The following is a 19,579-nucleotide window of genomic DNA, read 5'->3' on the forward strand; positions in this document are numbered from 1 at the left end:
TGGATTACAGCCATTCATTTTAAACTTCTTGAATAATTCTCTACACAATCTTCCAGTGAGAGTAGCACTTGAGCCTCATGTTTTTCATCTAAAACCATGAGAAGGCAAACCATGAGATTCCTAAAGGGAGGTCGTGGCTAGTCATCTTAGAGAACTCAATTCAATCTTGCAATTTATATTGGGGTTTCATATGGATTCCATGCTAAATATCTTTGCAATTTCCACAAAAGATATGCAAAGTAAATATTGGAAGAAAAAAAACTTTCTCATATTTGATAATAAAACATAAGAATTTGTATGATTGTTATTAAAAATTGTAAGTCTTATACTAGTTTGATTTCCACAAAAGAGGAAGTAGTACTATATATCCGATCATGCGTAATAGAATCAAGGAAACAATCACCTCCAAGGACAATTATCCCCGCTCCCTGCCATATTCCCATTCTACTCCAGTCGGAGATAACTCCTCTTGTAGGTTCCCAAATCATTAGGTTTATTAGGTGGAACGAAGGTTTCGACATAGGTTGGGGACGTAGTAAAACTCGAGCTCCCACCTATTGGGACACTTCGGAGCTAGAGGGGAGGGAGGTGAATAGCTTGTCGCATTCGTTCGCTTGCTTCATAGATGATGTGCAGTGGAATAAAACTCGAAGCCAAACTCTCCAATACTAACAAGTAGATTTACTTGGTATCCACCTCAAAAAGATGTGACTAATTCAAGGATCCACATACGACGCACTCTCTACTATGAAAAATAACTCATTCTCGGAATTATCGGAGGTGGAGAAACCTCTTACAACTCAAGAACAAGAAAATACAATTCAAAACAAGGAATCAAATGTAAATACAAATCGAAACACGACTAACACTTTGAACCTTGAATCCCTCGAGTTTTTCTTACTTTGAATGCCTCTTGAAGCTTGGAAGTGCAACAACACCTCAATCCTAAGCTTCCAAGAACTTATGAAAAGATGGAGTGGAGAGATCTACTGAAACAGTGCTCGAAAACCCTTTTCTATAGTTACCGTTGGCTCCTTAATCGATTAAGCATCCTCTTAATCGACTACTACATCAGCAACCTACATAAACGGCTATATTTTCAACTTTAATCGACTACATTAGCTGATTAGGCATTGCTGAATCGATTAGCCAGATCAATTCAGTAATATCCTGTTCAATCACGAGAAATAACTTAAGCAATCAACCTAATCGCTTAAGCTTCGAATAGAAATATTCTGTTCAAACCAAAAGGCACTATAAGCGATTACCCTAATTGCTTACGGTGTCCTAATCGATTACACCAATCGATTATTCATGATTTCTCATGATTCCGAGCTTAAGCGATTAGCTTGATCGTTTAAGCTATAGAAATCGATTAGCCTAATCGATTACCAAACCCTAAGTATCAAACCTAGGTCTAGGGTTCCCTTATCTAATATCAGGTCAACTTTGACCTGTTGGGACTCCTCATTGCCTAGTATCTAGTCAACCTTGACTTGCTGAGACTTCTTCACCAAGTGTCAGGTTAATCCTTTGATCCACTTGGACTTTTCTCTTTAGCCAAGTGTCTGGTCAACCTTGACCCACTTGAACTTACCAACACCAAATGTTCGGTTAGCCTTGACCCACCTAGACCTCTACATGCTAACTTCACTCACCAGGACTTTCCTTCTACCTAGCTTCACTCACTAGGGCTTTCACATGGCTTCACTCACCAAGACTTTCTTTCTGCCTAGCTTCACTCACTAGGGTTTTCACCTGGTTTCACTCACCAGAATTTTCCTTCTACCTAGCTTCACTCACTAAGGCTTTCACTTAGCTTCACTCACCAAGGCTTTTCATCTACCTTGTTTCACTCACCAGGACTTTCCATCTGTTTGGCTTCACTCACCATGACTTTCAACACCAAGTGTCCGGTCAACATTAACCCATCTGGATTTTCATCTTCTGCCAACTTTTCCATTGGACTTACCCTTACTTAACCTCCAGTTAGGTCTTTTCAATCAAGTATCCGGTCAACCTTGACCTACTTGACCAATCTTCACATATGGACAATTACAACTGTAATCTCCATATATTGTCAAACATCGAAATCCAAACATCAAGACTCAAACTTGAGCTAACTCAAGTTTAGTCAACCTGGTCAACCTTGACCCAGGGGATATTGCACTGATAATCTCTCCATTTTGATTCTTGACAATATATTTAAGTTAGGATAATCTCATAGTCTCAACTTCTTCTTCATGTCAAATCATGAATGAGGGTTTCCTTCATTCTCTCTCTTTCCTAGAGGACAAACTCTCCCTTTAGGTAATGAATGTCTAACTTAAATCCTATATTTTCTCCCTTTGGTACACATAAAAACTCTCCCCCTGAAGAGTTATCTATACGTTGTTTACAACTTCACTCATTATTCATAACATCACAATGAAGGTCTCATACCCTTCATTGTCTCTAATGATCATCCTTGAGCATTAACCCACTTCATAATGCTCATCCTAGAGCATTCACACTCAAATAATAAAGATATCCAATCTTCCATTGTTTTCCGATGTTCTTCCCTGAGCATTTACTATAACGAAGGCTTTACAACCTTCCATGGTTTCCAAAATTACTTTCATGCCATTAAGGAGTAGCTCCCCCTTTAAAACATGTCCAAACTTCTGTCATTGTACCAACAATGACTTGAAGTTTCTAAACTTTTAGAAAATCAAAAATATGAAGTTTTGAGGTTTAAGAATCAATATTGAATGTAAACCTTAACCTAAACTTCAACTTAGTCTTCTTTAACCAAGCCAATCATATTTTCATCAAGAAAACTACCCTTAAATGTTCAAAACTGAATTTCATAGGATTTTGGATGGTTAATTATGACTAAACACAGCTTATTCAACTTAAATAAACTTATTTAAGCTAAAATCAGGATCTTAAACACCTAAAGAAGGCTCTTAATCGCTTAAGACCATCCGTAATCGACTGAAGTTGGGATTCAATTGATTCCCAGGTGTTAATCGATTGCTATAATCGATTAAGACTCTTAATTGATCACAGTGATCGATTCCATGAGCTTCTGTGCTCACAGAAAGTCTCCTAATCGATCGCCTTAGTCGATCAGGATGTGGTAATCGACTAGCCTAATCGATTTCCATTTCTGGTTTCTGAAATTGATTTTAGCCGAATGTCAGAAATACCCTAAAAATTCTACAAAATTCAAAAGATCATGAAAATTCTTGTGGACATTATTTAAGGCATATACTATCATGAAAAAATATTTTCTAAGAAAATACATCTTATTTTCAAGAGTGACACAAATTGGAAACTCTTGAAAACTTCAATGTTTCTTCCAAGTTTGTGTTTAACTTTCCAATGGTGATTACTATCAACAAATAGTCTTCACTAAGATTTTATAAAAATATTTTGAAATTATTTTTAAAACTAATTTCCAACCATGTTCCTTAGGCTAAGTGCACATGACTTGTACATTAGCTTTTCCAATGATTGGATAACACATAACTATGTGTTTTGATAAAACTAAGACTCAAATAGATGTATTAGGATCAACATCTTAAGTCTTGTTCATCATCCTAATATCTCACTTGTATCTAATGTGCACTAAAATACATACAAGCCAACTTATAGTCTTTGTGAGATGTAGACTTTGATTTTGTCCTAATCTAACGGTTCATGCATATCTATCTAGGCATGGTAAACTTGATCATCCACCTAGGATGTCACTTATTTATAAATTCCTTTACCACACTTGTTGGTAAATGTCATTGTCCTTAATTATAAGAAATTTAAAATAATGCATAATGACTTATGGCATACATCAAAATGAATATTTTTCAAAAGAAAAATCTTGTAGCTATATGATGTATATATATGTATGACATGACATGGTATTTTCATATATTTTTTTATAATAAAATGAATGTGAAATATGATGTCATGACATATGATGGGTAAATAATCATGGTAATTTGGCATAAATAACTATACCTAGATTATCTATCTAAGTATCTCTAGATCTTTGTTAACTTAGAATTAATCCTAGATTGTTCTTATTTTCCTAAGAAAATGTCAAAATCCTAACTTGGAATTTCTTTTGTTTTTCCTTATATATGTCAATTTAAATTAAGTTCAATTCCTCAAAGTTTGGCACGCTTTACTCTTTCAAAAAATAAACACTTAGACCTTCTCATTTTCAATAAGTACAACTACCTTGAAAATGTTCTCCAAGTGTCAACTTCATCAAGATTGGGTTAACTACCCTTCCAATTTGAGTTAACATTCTCTAGACTCATCTAGGGTGCAAAGAGCACACTCTTAGGAACTCAAAATCGATTGGTACTCTTTGTGTGTTCTAGGTACTCACTAGGGATGACTTCCCTTGATACCTTCCTAATGACCTTCCTAGGCTTCTTTGAAGCCTTGGTCACATTTGACTCACTTAGGTCAACTCTAGGGATAGTTTCCCTGTGACATTCTTGATGACTTTCTTGAACTTTTTAGAATTCTTAGTCACATTAGTCTTTGCAAGGCTAGTTCTAGAGATGGTCTTCCTTATAACCTTAGCTTGACCCCTAGACCTAGGATCAGATTCATAGCTATATGGAACCCTATGATAGGAAGGGACATCCTTCTTAACTTTAGGTTTGTATCCCAAATCTCTATATGCCATTGGATGGCTCTTGTGTTCCTAAATGTAGGTTTTGCTCTTTTTGTCCCTTGAAGGTATTTTCCATTTTTTTATGCCCTTTTCCAATTTAGCAAGCATTGATCTCAAGACTTGATTGTCTTTTCATAAATCCATAGATTCGAATTTTTCTTGATTCCCATGAATATTTTTTATTTTTAGGCATATATCAAAAGTCCTTAAAAATACTACCAAAGTTGTTATTTATTTTTCTAGCCTTAGGTTGAGTTGTCCTAACATGATATGCTACATATTTCTCCTTAATTCTATCATGCTTTCTATTCTCATGATAGATTGCATTGAAATGATATAAATTGTTTCTAGCATGCTTTCTATCATTACTCAAAGGAATTGGCTTCATAAATGATACCTTGTATTTCCCCTTAGAAGTTCCCCCTTGAGTTGAGCTTCCTCATTTGAGCTTGGTCGGTTTCTTCCCCTTTGGACATTGGCTCCGGTAATATCCATTTTGATTATAAGAGAAGCATACAATGTGCTTCTTACCTTTTCATTCCATGGTACTGACTTCATTGGGCTTCTCGTTGCCCTTTGGTGCCACTTTACCCTTCTTCTTAACTAATTTAGAACATTTACTCTTGTAGTATTCTTTCTCCCTACACTAAAAGCAAATAATATGATCTTTATTATTACAACTTGAAATTGGTATACCTTTACTTGTAAGGGTGACACTTTCTCCATTTGATCCAGATAAAGAGACTTCTTCTTAATCTGACACCGATGTTCCACCCTCCCCCTCAATTCTTGAGGTGGGGCTTCTCCAACTTCATCCTCTTGTATATGAAACAAAGAGTATACTCTCTCTTTACCTTTTTCATTGCACTCCTTGGAGGATGAAACTTCTTGGACTTCTTCTTCTTCCGATGTTGAGCACCTCTCAATCTCGGAGTCCTCTTCTTGTTGATCCAATGAGTTGCCCTCTTTGAATTTTTCTTGACTTGGTGTAATGGAGAGTTCTTAATGGATCTTTGCCAACTTGCCCTAAAGCTCTTTGGCGTCTTGATATCCCCAAATTTTATACATAATAGTTCTAGGCAATAAGCTAATCCCTAATTTTGTTACCTTATCATTTGCCTCACACCTTTTGACTTGTTCCCGCTCCACACCTTTTTGTTGGTGCAACCTTAGGTCAAGGTTGATCTGGATGATCCGACTCGAGTTGACCTGACTCGAGGTATATTTTGATGTTTGACAAGAATGGAGAAGTTATATTTTGATGTTTGACAAGAATAGGAACTTGGGGGATTGTGGGTGCAACCTTTGGTCAAGGTTGACCTGGTTGACCCGACTTGAGTTGACCTGATTCGGAAAAAGTCCAAGTATGGAGACTTGGCACGGAAAGGTTCAAGCAGGGAGTTTGGCACAGGAAAAGTCCAAGTATGGAGACTTGGCACGGAAAAGTCCAAGCAGGGAGCTTGGCACGGGAAAAGTCCAAGTATGGAAGATTGGCATGGGAGGTCAGAGAGGGCTCGATAGCTCGTTCTCTGGACTGGATGGAGTCGGAGAGGGCTCGGTAGCTCGTTCTCCGGACTAGGTCAGAGAGGGCTCGGTAGCTCGTTCTCTGGACAGGATGAAGTCGGAGAGGGCTCGGTAGCTCGTTCTCCGGACTAGGTCAGAGAGGGCTTGGTAGCTCATTCTCTGGACCGGACGAAGTCAGAGAGGGCTCGGTAGCTCGTTCTCTGGACTAGGTCAGAGAGGACTCGGTAGCTCGTTCTCTGGACCAGATGTGGAAGTCAGAGAGGGCTCGATAGCTCATTCTCCGGACTAGGTCAGAGAGGGCTCGGTAGCTCGTTCTCTAGATCAGGAAGGCTTTAGGTTTAAGGCTGGGAAATTGGATCGGTCTGCTGACCGATCCAGTGATACTATGGGTATCTGGATCGGTCTGCTGACCGATCCAGTGATACACTGATTCTCACTGTGGGTCATCTGATCGGTCTGGTGACCGATCAGTAAACAAACAGATTGGGAGAAGGAATAGGAGGGATCGGTCTGTGGACCGATCCACCTATGGCCTGATCGGTCCACAGACCGATCAGGGATCGGCAACAACTCTCTGTGAGAGTTGGGATCGGTCTGGGGACCGATCAGCCTAGGCCCTGATCGGTCCCATGACCGATCAGACCCATCCTGGACCGATCAGGGTGGAGCCTGATCGGTCCAGGCCTAGCCGTTGAGACACAACGGCTAGATTTCTGTCTTCTTCGCAGGTTCAAGTTATATAACGAGGTGGAGGGCCTCTACAGAACTTCTTCTTCTTCTTCCTCCTTGCGATCTGAGCTTTGCTGAGCTCTCCATTACTGAAGCTTCGTGTGAGCTTCCCTCGGCTGGGTTTCCAACTGATCAGTTGCTGCTGTGGTTGGCATCCGTGAAGTTTCAACAGTCGACGAGAAGGCAAGCAAACTAGTGTTTTTACATTCATATTGTTCTTGGCTTCTTGCTGTATTTCTTGTACTCTGATCTTGCTGTTGCAAGAGATTGTAGCGAGGTTTCTCCACCCAGAAGGAGTTTTTATTAGCCGATTTTCCTGGGTCTCATCCACCGACGGATTGATAGGATTCGTCCACCTTACGGACATGCCGAGGAGTAGGAGTATCATCTCCGAACCTCGTTATATCATCGCGTTTGAGGTTTGATATTCTCCCGTTTCGTTTCTATCTTTTATTTCCGCTGCGCTAACTCAAATTGTAGGAAGAAACGAGAATTTGGGGTCGGCTATTCACACCCCCCCCTCTCTAGACGCATCCGAAGGTCCTAACAAGTGGTATCAGAGCAAGGTCGCTCTTCGTCGGATTAACACCCGGGGGAGCACGAGCTAGAGAATGGATCAACTTGGAGAAGACGTCACGATTCCACCCTTCTACGATCACGACGACTTCGCGTATTGGAAGGTAAGAATGAAGTATTTTCTTATGACTAACCTAGTAAATTGGAATTGTGTACAAGTAGGTTTTATTCCTCCGGTGGATAAAGAAGGAGAACCTCTCGAGAAGAAGAAGTGGACGAAGGAACAAATCCACCAATCCATAATCAACGACGAGGTAACGAAAATCTTTGAATTTTCATTACCTAATGATATCTTGTGTAAGATAGGTAGATACAACAATGCCAAGGAGTTATGGAACAACTTGGCTAAGTTCCATGAGGAGAGCTCCAATTCAAGTCATGAAGAGGAGTCAAGTGAGCCAAGTAGCTCACATCATGGAGGTATGGAATTAGAAGTTGAGGGCTACTCAACATCTAAGGAAGAAGAGGAGGAGAGTTCTTCTTCAAGACTGGAGCAAGAAGAAGAAGCCTCTACCTCCGGAAGGGATGAAGGAGAGAGCTTATATCCATCCTTAACCCTAGGTAACTCAAACAACTTAATTTCAAGTAAATTACATATAATGTGCTTTGAGTGTAGGGAATATGGGCATTATAAAAGTAAATGTCCAAAGAGGATTAGGAAGACTCCACCGACACCAAAAGTCAAGAAAGCCGGAGTCCCGATACGCAAAGGCAAGGAGCACGTGGTGTGCTTCCAATGCAAGCAAAGGAGACATTATAGGAGTCAATGTCCAAGGGGGAGGCAACCTCACAAGGACAAGAGACCAAGCACATCTATGGGGGGAGCTAAGGCAAACCCTAAGGTATCCTTTAAGACACATTCTTGCAATTCTAATAAGACACATGCTAGTAGTTTTATTGCAATTGTCAATAATGATAAGCATGATAACCATAGAAACCGATACATGTGCTTAGGTGCCAAACATGTTAGCCTAGATAAGGACAATGCTAGAAATGTCAACCCTAGAGTTAACTCATCTAAGGTTAAGGAAAACCTAGATAGGAAGCCCAAAACAACTAGACATATGCCTAGGAATACCTCAAAGAAAAATGAAAAATTAAAGCTTGAGGTATTAAAGAAGGAAAATCAAGTCTTGAGGTCAAGACTTGACACTTTAGAAAAGGCTCTTAAGAATTTGGAGAAGTCAACTCTAGTGTCTAAGGGTCAAAAATCAAAGCCCAAGGACATGAGAGGTTTGGGTCACAAACCTAAGTCTCAAGTGGTCAAGCCCGTTTATCATAATGTTCCATTCGATTATGGAACAAGACCTAGGGGTAAGAAGATCATCACCAAGGTCACAAGGGGAGTCACCCCTAGAGTTGATCTTGATGAGTCTCAAATGACCAAGGCTTTAAAGGCTAGGAGGGTCATTAGGAGGGTTGCTAGGGAAGTCATCCCTAGTGAATATTTAGTGAACCCAATGAGCTCAAATAGGTATTGGGTTCCTAGGAGCATGATCCCTTCACGCTAGATGGTTTAGGGTGTGCCAACCTTAATTGGATAGGTAGTTAACCTACTCATGGCAAAAGGTGGCATTTTAGGAATTTTCAAGGTGTAATCAAGTCTTGAAAATGAAATTAAAAATTATTCCTAAGGTGATTAGGATGTGCCAACCACATTTGAGGAGTTTTCTAGGGTCAATCTAATTGGCACATAGTGATCTAAAAATCTTTAGTATATGATTTTAGGTCTATTACACTTAGGAATATAGAATTTATGGTAAAATGATCAAAATTATCAAAAATGTCAACTAAGGCTAGAATTAGATATTTTCTATACCTTTATATGTTATTTGCCATACATTGTTTGTCATATGCCATGTCATGACATCATATTTATTTTATTATCATTTGAAATGTCATGATAATACTTAGGTTAGTTATATGTCATGCCTTATTTAAGTTTCATACTTTATGCCATGACATCATGACATTGGCACATATTTCCACTTATGATATTATTTTATGTCATGTCATCATCTCTTGCATTTATGATCAATTAAATTGATTTAAGGATAAAAACACAATTTGATATGGAGATCTAATTGTTGTTTAGAAAATGCATGAGAACTTAGCTTAAGATGACCTAAACTCATATCTCACATCAAAATTGACTTGGATGTGTTTGATACACCTTAGATGTGTGTGAGATATTAGGATTATGAGTTAGGATCAAGGTGCATAGTTCTTGTACCTAGATGAGCCTAATTCGAATTTGAGGATCATAGGGAAAACTTGTGTACAAGTCATGTACATTTAGCCCTAAGATTGTGGTCCTAAATTGAATGGTTTAAGATCATTTCAAAATTGATTTAAAAACCCTTGATGAAGCTTTTCTAGTGATAGCATTCATCATTGAGCAAGTTGATACAAAGATGGATTAACCTTGAGCTATTTTAAAGTATTTCGAACTTTGTATCAAGATTAAAAAATGGGAGTTATTTTCATATAAAACTATTTTTCCATGATAATATATGTTATGAGGAATGTATCCTCAAAGTTTACAATTTTTAGAATTTTCTGTAATTTTTTAGGGGTTTCTGAATTTCGGGAGAAAAAATCAGAAATCCTTATCAGAGAGTTGTGGACCGATCAGAGAAGATCCTGATCGGTCCAGGGAAGTCTGGATCGGTCACTGGACCGATCCAGGGCAGTGTGGATCGGTCTGGTGACCGATCCAGTGGAGTCCTGATCGGTCTGGTGACCGATCAGAGCGTGCCAAAATGCTGATTTTCGACTGTTGTCTGAAATTTCAGCTATGGAAGTTGGTGTTTTAGTTTTCTAAAGGGTTGAAACTCTCCAAGACATTGTTGGTGCAATGGTCAAGGAGGAGTTGACCTTTAGGGGGAGTTTTACCTATTGGTCAATGGGGAGTTGACTTTTAGGGGGAGTTTTTACTCGTCAAGATTTCTGAGGATGAGTGATATGGGATTATCACTGAGTTGATTGTTGATTTTAGTATCAAGGGGGAAATTAAGGGTTTCAATAAAAGGTATAAGACTTTCATTAGAAAGAAACTCTTGACCTTGATTCACTCCTTTTTGATGTGTGTCAAAAAGGGGGAGAATATCTAGAGAATATTCAAGGATGTTCAAGGAAGAACATTGGAGTTTGGGGAGAATGTTTAGAGAATGTTCAAGGAAGAACATTAGAGAACTATTGGAAAACCTAAGTTAGGTTATCGGGTTAACCTAACTTGATTATGATTTTTGTCAAACATCAAAAAGGGGGAGATTGTTGGTGCAACCTTAGGTCAAGGTTGACCTGGATGACCCGACTCGAGTTGACCTGACTCGAGGTATATTTTGATGTTTGACAAGAATGGAGAAGTTATATTTTGATGTTTGACAAGAATAGGAACTTGGGGGATTGTGGGTGCAACCTTTGGTCAAGGTTGACCTGGTTGACCCGACTTGAGTTGACCTGATTCGGGAAAAGTCCAAGTATGGAGACTTGGCACGGAAAGGTTCAAGAAGGGAGCTTGGCACAGGAAAAGTCCAAGTATGGAGACTTGGCACGGAAAAGTCCAAGCAGGGAGCATGGCACGGGAAAAGTCCAAGTATGGAAGCTTGGCATGGGAGGTCAGAGAGGGCTCGGTAGCTCGTTTTCTGGACTGGATGGAGTCGGAGAGGGCTCGGTAGCTCGTTCTCTGGACTAGGTCAGAGAGGGCTCGGTAGCTCGTTCTCTGGACTGGATGGAGTCGGAGAGGGCTCGGTAGCTCGTTCTCTGGACTGGATGAAGTCGGAGAGGGCTCAGTAGCTCGTTCTCTGGACTAGGTCAGAGAGGGCTCGGTAGCTCGTTCTCTGGACCGGACGAAGTCGGAGAGGCTCGGTAGCTCGTTCTCTGGACTAGGTCAGAGAAGACTCGGTAGCTCGTTCTCTGGACCAGACGTGGAAGTCGGAGAGGGCTCGGTAGCTCGTTCTCTGGACTAGGTCAGAGAGGGCTCGGTAGCTCGTTCTCTAGATCAGGAAGGCTTTAGGTTTAAGGCTGGGAAATTGGATCGGTCTGCTGACCGATCCAGTGATACTATGGGTATCTGGATCGGTCTGCTGACCGATCCAGTGATACACTGATTCTCACTGTGGATCATCTGATCGGCCTGGTGGCCGGTCAGTAAACAAACAGATTGGGAGAAGGAATAGGAGGGATCGGTCTGTGGACCGATCCACCTATGGCCTGATCGGTCCACAGACCGATCAGGGATCGACAACAACTCTCTGTGAGAGTTGGGATCGGTCTGGGGACCGATCAGCCTAGGCCCTGATCGGTCCCATGACCGATCAGACCCATCCTGGACCGATCAAGGTGGAGCCTGATCGGTCCAGGCCTAGCCGTTGAGACACAACGGCTAGATTTCTGTCTTCTTCGCAGGTTCAAGTTATATAACGAGGTGGAGGGCCTCTACAGGAAACTGCTTCGTCTTCCTCCTTGCGATCTGAGCTTTGCTGAGCTCTCCATTACTGAAGTTTCGTGTGAGCTTCCCTCAACTGGGTCTCCAACTGAACAGTTGCTGCTGTGGTTGGCATCCGTGAAGTTGCAGCTTCATCAACAGTCGACGAGAAGGCAAGCAAACTAGTGTTTTTACATTCATATTGTTCTTGGCTTCTTGCTGTATTTCTTGTACTTTGATCTTGCTGTTGCAAGAGATTGTGGCGAGGTTTCTCCACCCAGAAGGAGTTTTTATTAGCTGATTTTCCGGGGTCTCATCCACCGACGGATTGATAGGATTCGTCCACCTTACGGACACGCCGAGGAGTAGGAGTATCATCTCCGAACCTCGTTATATCGTCGCGTTTGAGGTTTGATATTCTCCCGTTTCGTTTCTATCTTTTATTTCCGCTGCGCTAACTCAAATTGTAGGAAGAAACGAGAATTTGGGGTCGGCTATTCACACCCCCCTCTCTAGCCGCATCCGAAGGTCCTAACACTTTTGACTTGTTCCTCGCTCCATTTGTTCCTTTTGATAATTTTGCCTTTACTATCCTTTGGAGCTTCAAAACCTTCCATTAGAGTAAACCATTGCTCTATCTCCATCATGAAGAAGGTTTCGATTCTTGATTTCTAAAAATCGAAGCTTGTCATTGTGAATGGTGGAGGCATCCTTGTGTCGAATCCAAATTTGTCTCGGAATTTCATCTTGAAGTTGAGCCTTTGATGAAGTCTTTGACTTAATGAAATTTGGGCTTCAACTTCTTCTAGCTCGTTGCCCTTCCGACGATGATTCCGGTGAAGACAACCTAGCTTTAATATCACTTATTGGGACACTTCGGAGCTAGAGGGGGGGGTGAATAGCTTGTCACGTTTTTTTCACTTGCTTCGTAGATGATGTGCAGCGGAATAAAACTCAAAGCTAAGCTCTCCAATGCTAATAAGTAGATTTACTTGATATCCACCTCAAGAAGAGGTGACTAATCCAATGATCCACACACGACGCACTCTCCACTATGAAAAACAACTCTTCTCGAAAGTACCGGAGGCAGAGAAACCTCTTACAACTCAAGAACAAGAAAATGCAACTCGAATTAAGGAATCAAATGTAAATGCAAATCGAAACACGACTAACACTTTGAACATTGAATCCCTCGGGCTTTTCTTGCTTTGAATGCCTCTTGAACTTAGAAGTGCAGCAATATCTCAACCCTAAGCTTCCTAGAACTGGCGAAAAGATAGAGTGGAGAGATCTACTGAAATAGTGCTCGAAAACCCTTTTCTAGGGTTACCATTGGTGCCTTAATCAATTAAACATCCTCTTAATCTATTACCACATCAGCAACCTGCATAAACGGCTATATTTTCAACCTTAATCGACTATCATAGTCGATTAGGCATTGCTGAATCGATTAGCCAGATCGATTCAGTAACATTCTGTTCAATCACGAGAAATAGCTTAAGCGATCAACCTGATCGCTTAAGCTTTGAACAAAAACATTATGTTAGAACAAAAAGGCACTGTAAACGATTACCCTAATCGCTTACGGTGTCCTAATCTATTACATCAATCTATTACGCATGCTTTCTTGTGATTCCGAGCTTAAATGATTAGCCTAATCGCTTAAGCTATGGTAATCGATTAGCCTAATCGATACCTAGCCCTAACTACCAAACCTACTTCTAGGGTTCCCTTACCCAATATCCTGTCAACCTTGACCTGTTGGAACTCCTCATTGCCTAGTATCTGGTCAACCTTGGCCTGCTAAGATTTCTTTACCAAGTGTCCGGTCAATTCTTTAACTCACTTGGACTTTTCTCCTTGCGCCAAGTGTCCGGTCAACCTTGACCCACTTGGACTTACCAACGCCAGATATCCGAGTAACCTTGACCCACTTGAACCTCCACATGCCTAGCTTCACTCACCAGGACTTTCCTTTTGCCTAACTTCACTCACTAGGACTTTCACCTGACTTCACTCATCAGGACTTTCTTTTTGCCTAGCTTTAGTCACTAGGGCTTTCACCTAGTTTCACTCACCAGGATTTTCCTTCTGCTTAGCTTCACTCACTAGGGCTTTCACTTAGCTTCACTCACCAAGATTTTCCATCTACCTAGCTTCACTCACCAGGGCTTTTCATTTGTCTGGCTTCACTGACCAGGGCTTTCCATCTACCTGGCTTCACTCACCAGGACTTTCAACACTAAGTGTCCGGTCAACACTGACCCACCTGGATTTTCATCTTCTGCCAACCTTCTTGTTGGACTTGCCCTTGTCTAATCTTCAGTTAGGACTTTTCAATGAAGTATCCGGTCAACCTTGACCTACTTGACCAATCTCTACACACAGACAATTGTAATTGCAATCTTTATATATTGTTAAACATCGAAACCCAAACATCAAGACTCAAACTTGAGTCAACTCAAGCTTAGTCAACCTAGTCAACCTTGACCCAGGGAATATTGCACCAACACCACCTAATAGACAGGTTTGATCAAATGATTGCTTTTTAAAATTTTGTTACAATAGACTGGATGTATAATACTTCTTCTTTTGGGTGTTTCTGGGTGTTTTGAAAGTGATACTTATGTGTACCTTGGCATTCGTCTAGGGGCTTTCTTGGTTGCGTGCATTGTATTTTTCCCTTAGGAAGTGAATGAACCCATGGCTTGAGCCAACTAGTCTAACTAACATGTTCGACCCATTCTACCTAATAAACTCATTTGGTATGTTTAGTGCAACTGACCCAATTATTTTATTTGACTTGTTCCAATTGGCTCACTCGTCAAGAGTAACCTAATTGGCTCATTTGTCTTGACTAACTTGATCGACTCATCCAACTTGATAAGCTTTAATCAACCTATATACCAAGCTCAATTGGCTTATCCAATTGCCTAGTTAGCCCAACTCAATTTAATTGCCCAGTTCATCTAGTCTAACAAGTCTTGTTGGTGTAATAAACCTTTGATTAAGGTTAATCAAGTTGACCAAACTCGATTGACTAGCTTGGGTTGACTTGAGTTAAGTTTAGATATTTAATCAATATGCTAGTTGCTTCAGTGAGATGTCAAGTAGGTCAAGGTTGACTATATATTTGACAGTTGATCAATATGCTTGTTAACTAGAGCGGAAAGTTAAGGATAACTAGATACGTGATAGATGAGAATTTCAAATGGATGGTCATAGTTGATTAGACACTTGATGGTTTGAAATCCAATATATAGAAAGTTGGCAAAGGTGAAGTCCAAGTGGATCGAGGTTTATTGGATACTTACTAATGAGACAAACCCTAATAGGTCATGAAGGATCATATGTTAGGCATGAGAAAGTAAAGTTCTGATATGTCAAGGTTGATAGGATGCATGTTAGGCATGAGACAGGAAGTCTTGATAGGCCAGAGAGGTTGGTTGGATGCTAGACAACGATAAAACTCCTAATAAGTCAAGGTTAACTGAATGTTAAGAAATAAAGAAGTCCCGACAAATGTTGATCAAATACTAGATAATAAAAAATCCCGACAGATCGAATGTTGGGCAAAAAAAATCCTAGTAGGATAAGATCAATCGGATACTAAGTAAGGATAAGATTCTAGTAAGTCAGGGCTGATCTGTATTAATCATACGAGAAAGTTCTAATGACATAAGGATTTCTTGGTATCAAAGTATTTGGTGTGAATATTATTTTTCAGCATTGTGGATAGTAGTTTAGGGTTTACTACATTGTTTAAAGTTTGCTATAGTATTCGCGGTTTAAGATTCCTACTACTGTGTTTCTTCTACAATACACAACCGATTTATCATGAATAGCGACATCGATCTCACTGTAAGAAATAAAAAATTTAAAGTTGGATTGATTAACTCGATTGATCAGGTGTTTCTTCTATAGTAACAATCGATTTGATGAATACTAACAATCGATTATTACTATAGTAAAAGGAAAGTCGATTCATCTGTTTAACCCATTTATAATAGGCGTTGAAATATAAGAGAAAATAGATAGTTAATATTAAATTTAAAGATAAATCAATGAACCAAACCCTAGAATAAAAAGATAAATCAATGAGAAAACACTACAAAAAATAAGACATTCTGGGACAAATTTTGGGACGAATTTTAAAAAAAAAATTGTTGCAAAATTTTTTGGGGCAAAATCAGGGACGAAAATTTTTTCGTCCCAAAATGGTTGATGCAAACTTTTGGAACGAATTATGGTTTGTTGCAAATTTGGCAACGAATTTGGGGATGAAAATGACAACGAATAAAATTTTCGTCCCCAAATTCGTTGCAAAAAAGTATACAAATTTGCAACGAAAATTATTTTTGTTGCAAACTTAGCAACGAATTTGGAGACGAATTCACATAATTTTTTTTTTGCCAAATTTGTCTCTATTTTTGCAACAAATTTGGGGACGAATTCGGTGACAAATTATTTTTTGTTGCCAAGTTTGTCCCTAATATTGCAACGAATTTGGGGACAAATTCGATGACAAAATTTTTTTTTTTTGCCATTTTTGTTCCTAATTTTGCAACAAATAATAAAGTTGTTGTAAAATTGGCAACGAATATGGCAACAAAAACTTGCCAACGATTTAAATTTTCGTTGCCAAATTCGTTGATAAATTTCATAAGCATTTGATAAATTTTCGTCCCAGATTCTGGGACGAATTTTGGGTCGAATTTTGTGGATTCGTCGCAGATTCTGGGACGAAATCTGGGACAAAAGTAATTTTGTCCCTAATTACGATAGAATTGGGACAAATCATTTTCGTCGCCAAATTCGTCCCTATATTAAATATTTTTTCCAGATTCAATTTATTTCTACAATACAATCCATAAATACATAAACACCAAATTCAAATAACAAATAATATACATTCAACACATCCTAATTTCACATGCAATATTAATAATTGAACTCAACTCATAATTCAACAAATATAAAGATCTCAACAAAGTTTACAAGATCCATCTTGTTCAAGCTTCTAGAAAATACTATACAAAGTTCAACAACCCAATGTTTTATAAGTCCATCATCCATCCAAAAAGGTAAATAAACTAAGAATACATCAAGTCATCTTCGTCTGCCACAAAAGCTTTGCTCCCCATCAAATCTCCTTTGCCTACATAACAACAAACAAATAAACCAGATCATGTGTAACAAGAAAGATTGTAAATATGATACGATATGACCATGTAACAAGAACGATTGGAAACAAGACATAACTGTGAAATTCCTTAAACATTCAAATAAATGCCCTATTTACCAACGATATGAACCATCCATGTCATAGCAACGGTAAATAAAATTATAAGAATTATTTTGAAGCTAAGTACAAGTATCGTAATTATGATACAACCTAATATAATTGGCACATCATATATATATATATATATAGAGAGAGAGAGAGAGAGAGAGATCTTGTGAAGTATGGTATTAGGGTTCAAATTTCCTCACTTAGTTAACTTTATTTTTCATTTTAATTTGCTAAATTTATAGTTTTGTCCTTGGTTGAGTTGTGTTTTGGTGTTTAATGTAAACTAAAAGATGTTTAAAATAATTGTTCCTTTCATTGTGTTAACTAGTTGACAATTTCATATGATTAGCTTTAGCACATCTTTAACAACTCTTTGCAAAATATTAAGGTAGGAGGATGCATCGTTATCTAGTAAAGAATTTTAGAATGGTGTGATGTAATTCTAGATGAAATATAGAACTTTTATGTATCTATATAGTTTTGAGACTGTACATATATCAAATTCAGAACTTTTATATATCTGAATATGCCATAAAAATAATAATTAAAAAATATATAGTTTTCTATCCATTTTTCCTCTATGCAAAAGTTATTTAATTTATGGTGGTGTTCTTTATTCTATAAATTGTAATTGCACCATTAGATAATAAAGTGGGTTCGATCAGTTCAATAATATTTTCACTAGGAATGACAACATCTTTGGTACCAACTTTGATAATGTCTTGTGGTATTTTTCTAGATTTAGAATTTTTTTAATCTTGCACGCTTTTGCTTATTTTCTATTCTGGATGATTCTTGAAAACTCACTGATGCATAAAATAATATTCATGCTTCTGTGGTTTAAACATACATGTAACAATCTTAAAAGCATAGTTAACATGTGGATTTTTGTTACAAGTGTATAGATTTTATAAATCTTAGTTGATATATGTCTTTTTTTGAGGGGACAAGAGAGATGCAAGAAGAACTTGACTTTGTTTCAATTAGAATGCCTTTTAATACGGAAAAGATGCATATCATGAAAAAAAGTTGAATTATGGTTTGATAGTACTAAATTCAGATGTGTACAAATAATTTTGAAAATCTTAGTTGGTATATTTTTTAGTTTCTTTTACATAGCTATATTATCTTATAATTCATATGTGTATAAATAATTTTGAGATTTTGAACATAATATAGCGATGGATTGAATGTAGTAAATATTTTATTGTCAAATGGTTTTTTTTATGTTTAATTGTTATCTTAAATATTGTAAATAGACAACAATTTTCTTACAATGATAATGAGTTTTAACTATTGAAATTATTATGATAATACCTATTTCACCATATCAATCAATAGCTACAAATATTCTATGTCCATGTGACATGGAGAGAATGAAAGGTAATCTTAAAATTTCCTAACATATGAAAATAGCTCAAATGAAGAAAACACAAACTAGTTAAGCTTAATTTGGTGATACTAGTCTTTTAGTACTCATGGTTACTTAGTTGCTAGGTAAACTGTAATCATAATTTGGAATTTGAACTAATAATGCAATAGTAATAAATTTCAATAAAATAAAAGCAATTAGAAAATAAATAAATAAATAAAATTAAAAGTTTAACATGTTACTTAATACTTACTTTTTTCTCCGACCTTTAGTTCGCCTCACCAACCCTGTTAAAAACAAATTGACAATATTAATTAAAATAAAAATTAGAAAAATTAACAAACCATTGATTAATGTGTAAAACAGTAAACATGAGAAAAAAATTCATCATACATTATTAAAATCATCAAAAACCATCACCATCATCATCGTTATCATCGTAGGCATCATCATCGTCATCATTGGGAGGATTCTGACTTTGAGCGGAGCTCAACTGAAGGTGTTGCATGATTAATTCTTGTTGTCGGCGCATATCTCTAATATCTTTCTCCAAATTAGCCCGTTCTAGGTCTCTTTGCACCCTTTCTTGGTCTCTTTGCGATATTATTTCCTTCAGATGGCTAACCTCATCAGTCAAGGTATTTATTTGGGTCGTAAGTGCTGATGTGGAGGAAGAAGTTCCAACTAATCTTTGGGTTCTACTCAAGGAACTCATCCCCAATATCCTTCCCCCTTTTGGTCCTCCACTGGCCTCTAACCATAAACTCAAATTATTGCCAACAGACTCCTCAGACCCCTGACTATCGATACCAGCTTGTGAGCATGTTTGGGCTAGCTCGAGTTGATCATATTTTTCCTAAAACACATACGATATTGATTAGATATAATAGAAACACATATAATATTAAGACAATAATGGTACATAACTAATTAAATTTAAACCATATATTAAGATAAAATAAATATTAATTTCAACCTTGACTACTT

Source organism: Zingiber officinale, chromosome 9B (assembly GCF_018446385.1).
Source record: "Zingiber officinale cultivar Zhangliang chromosome 9B, Zo_v1.1, whole genome shotgun sequence".
Classification (NCBI taxonomy): Eukaryota; Viridiplantae; Streptophyta; class Magnoliopsida; order Zingiberales; family Zingiberaceae; genus Zingiber; species Zingiber officinale.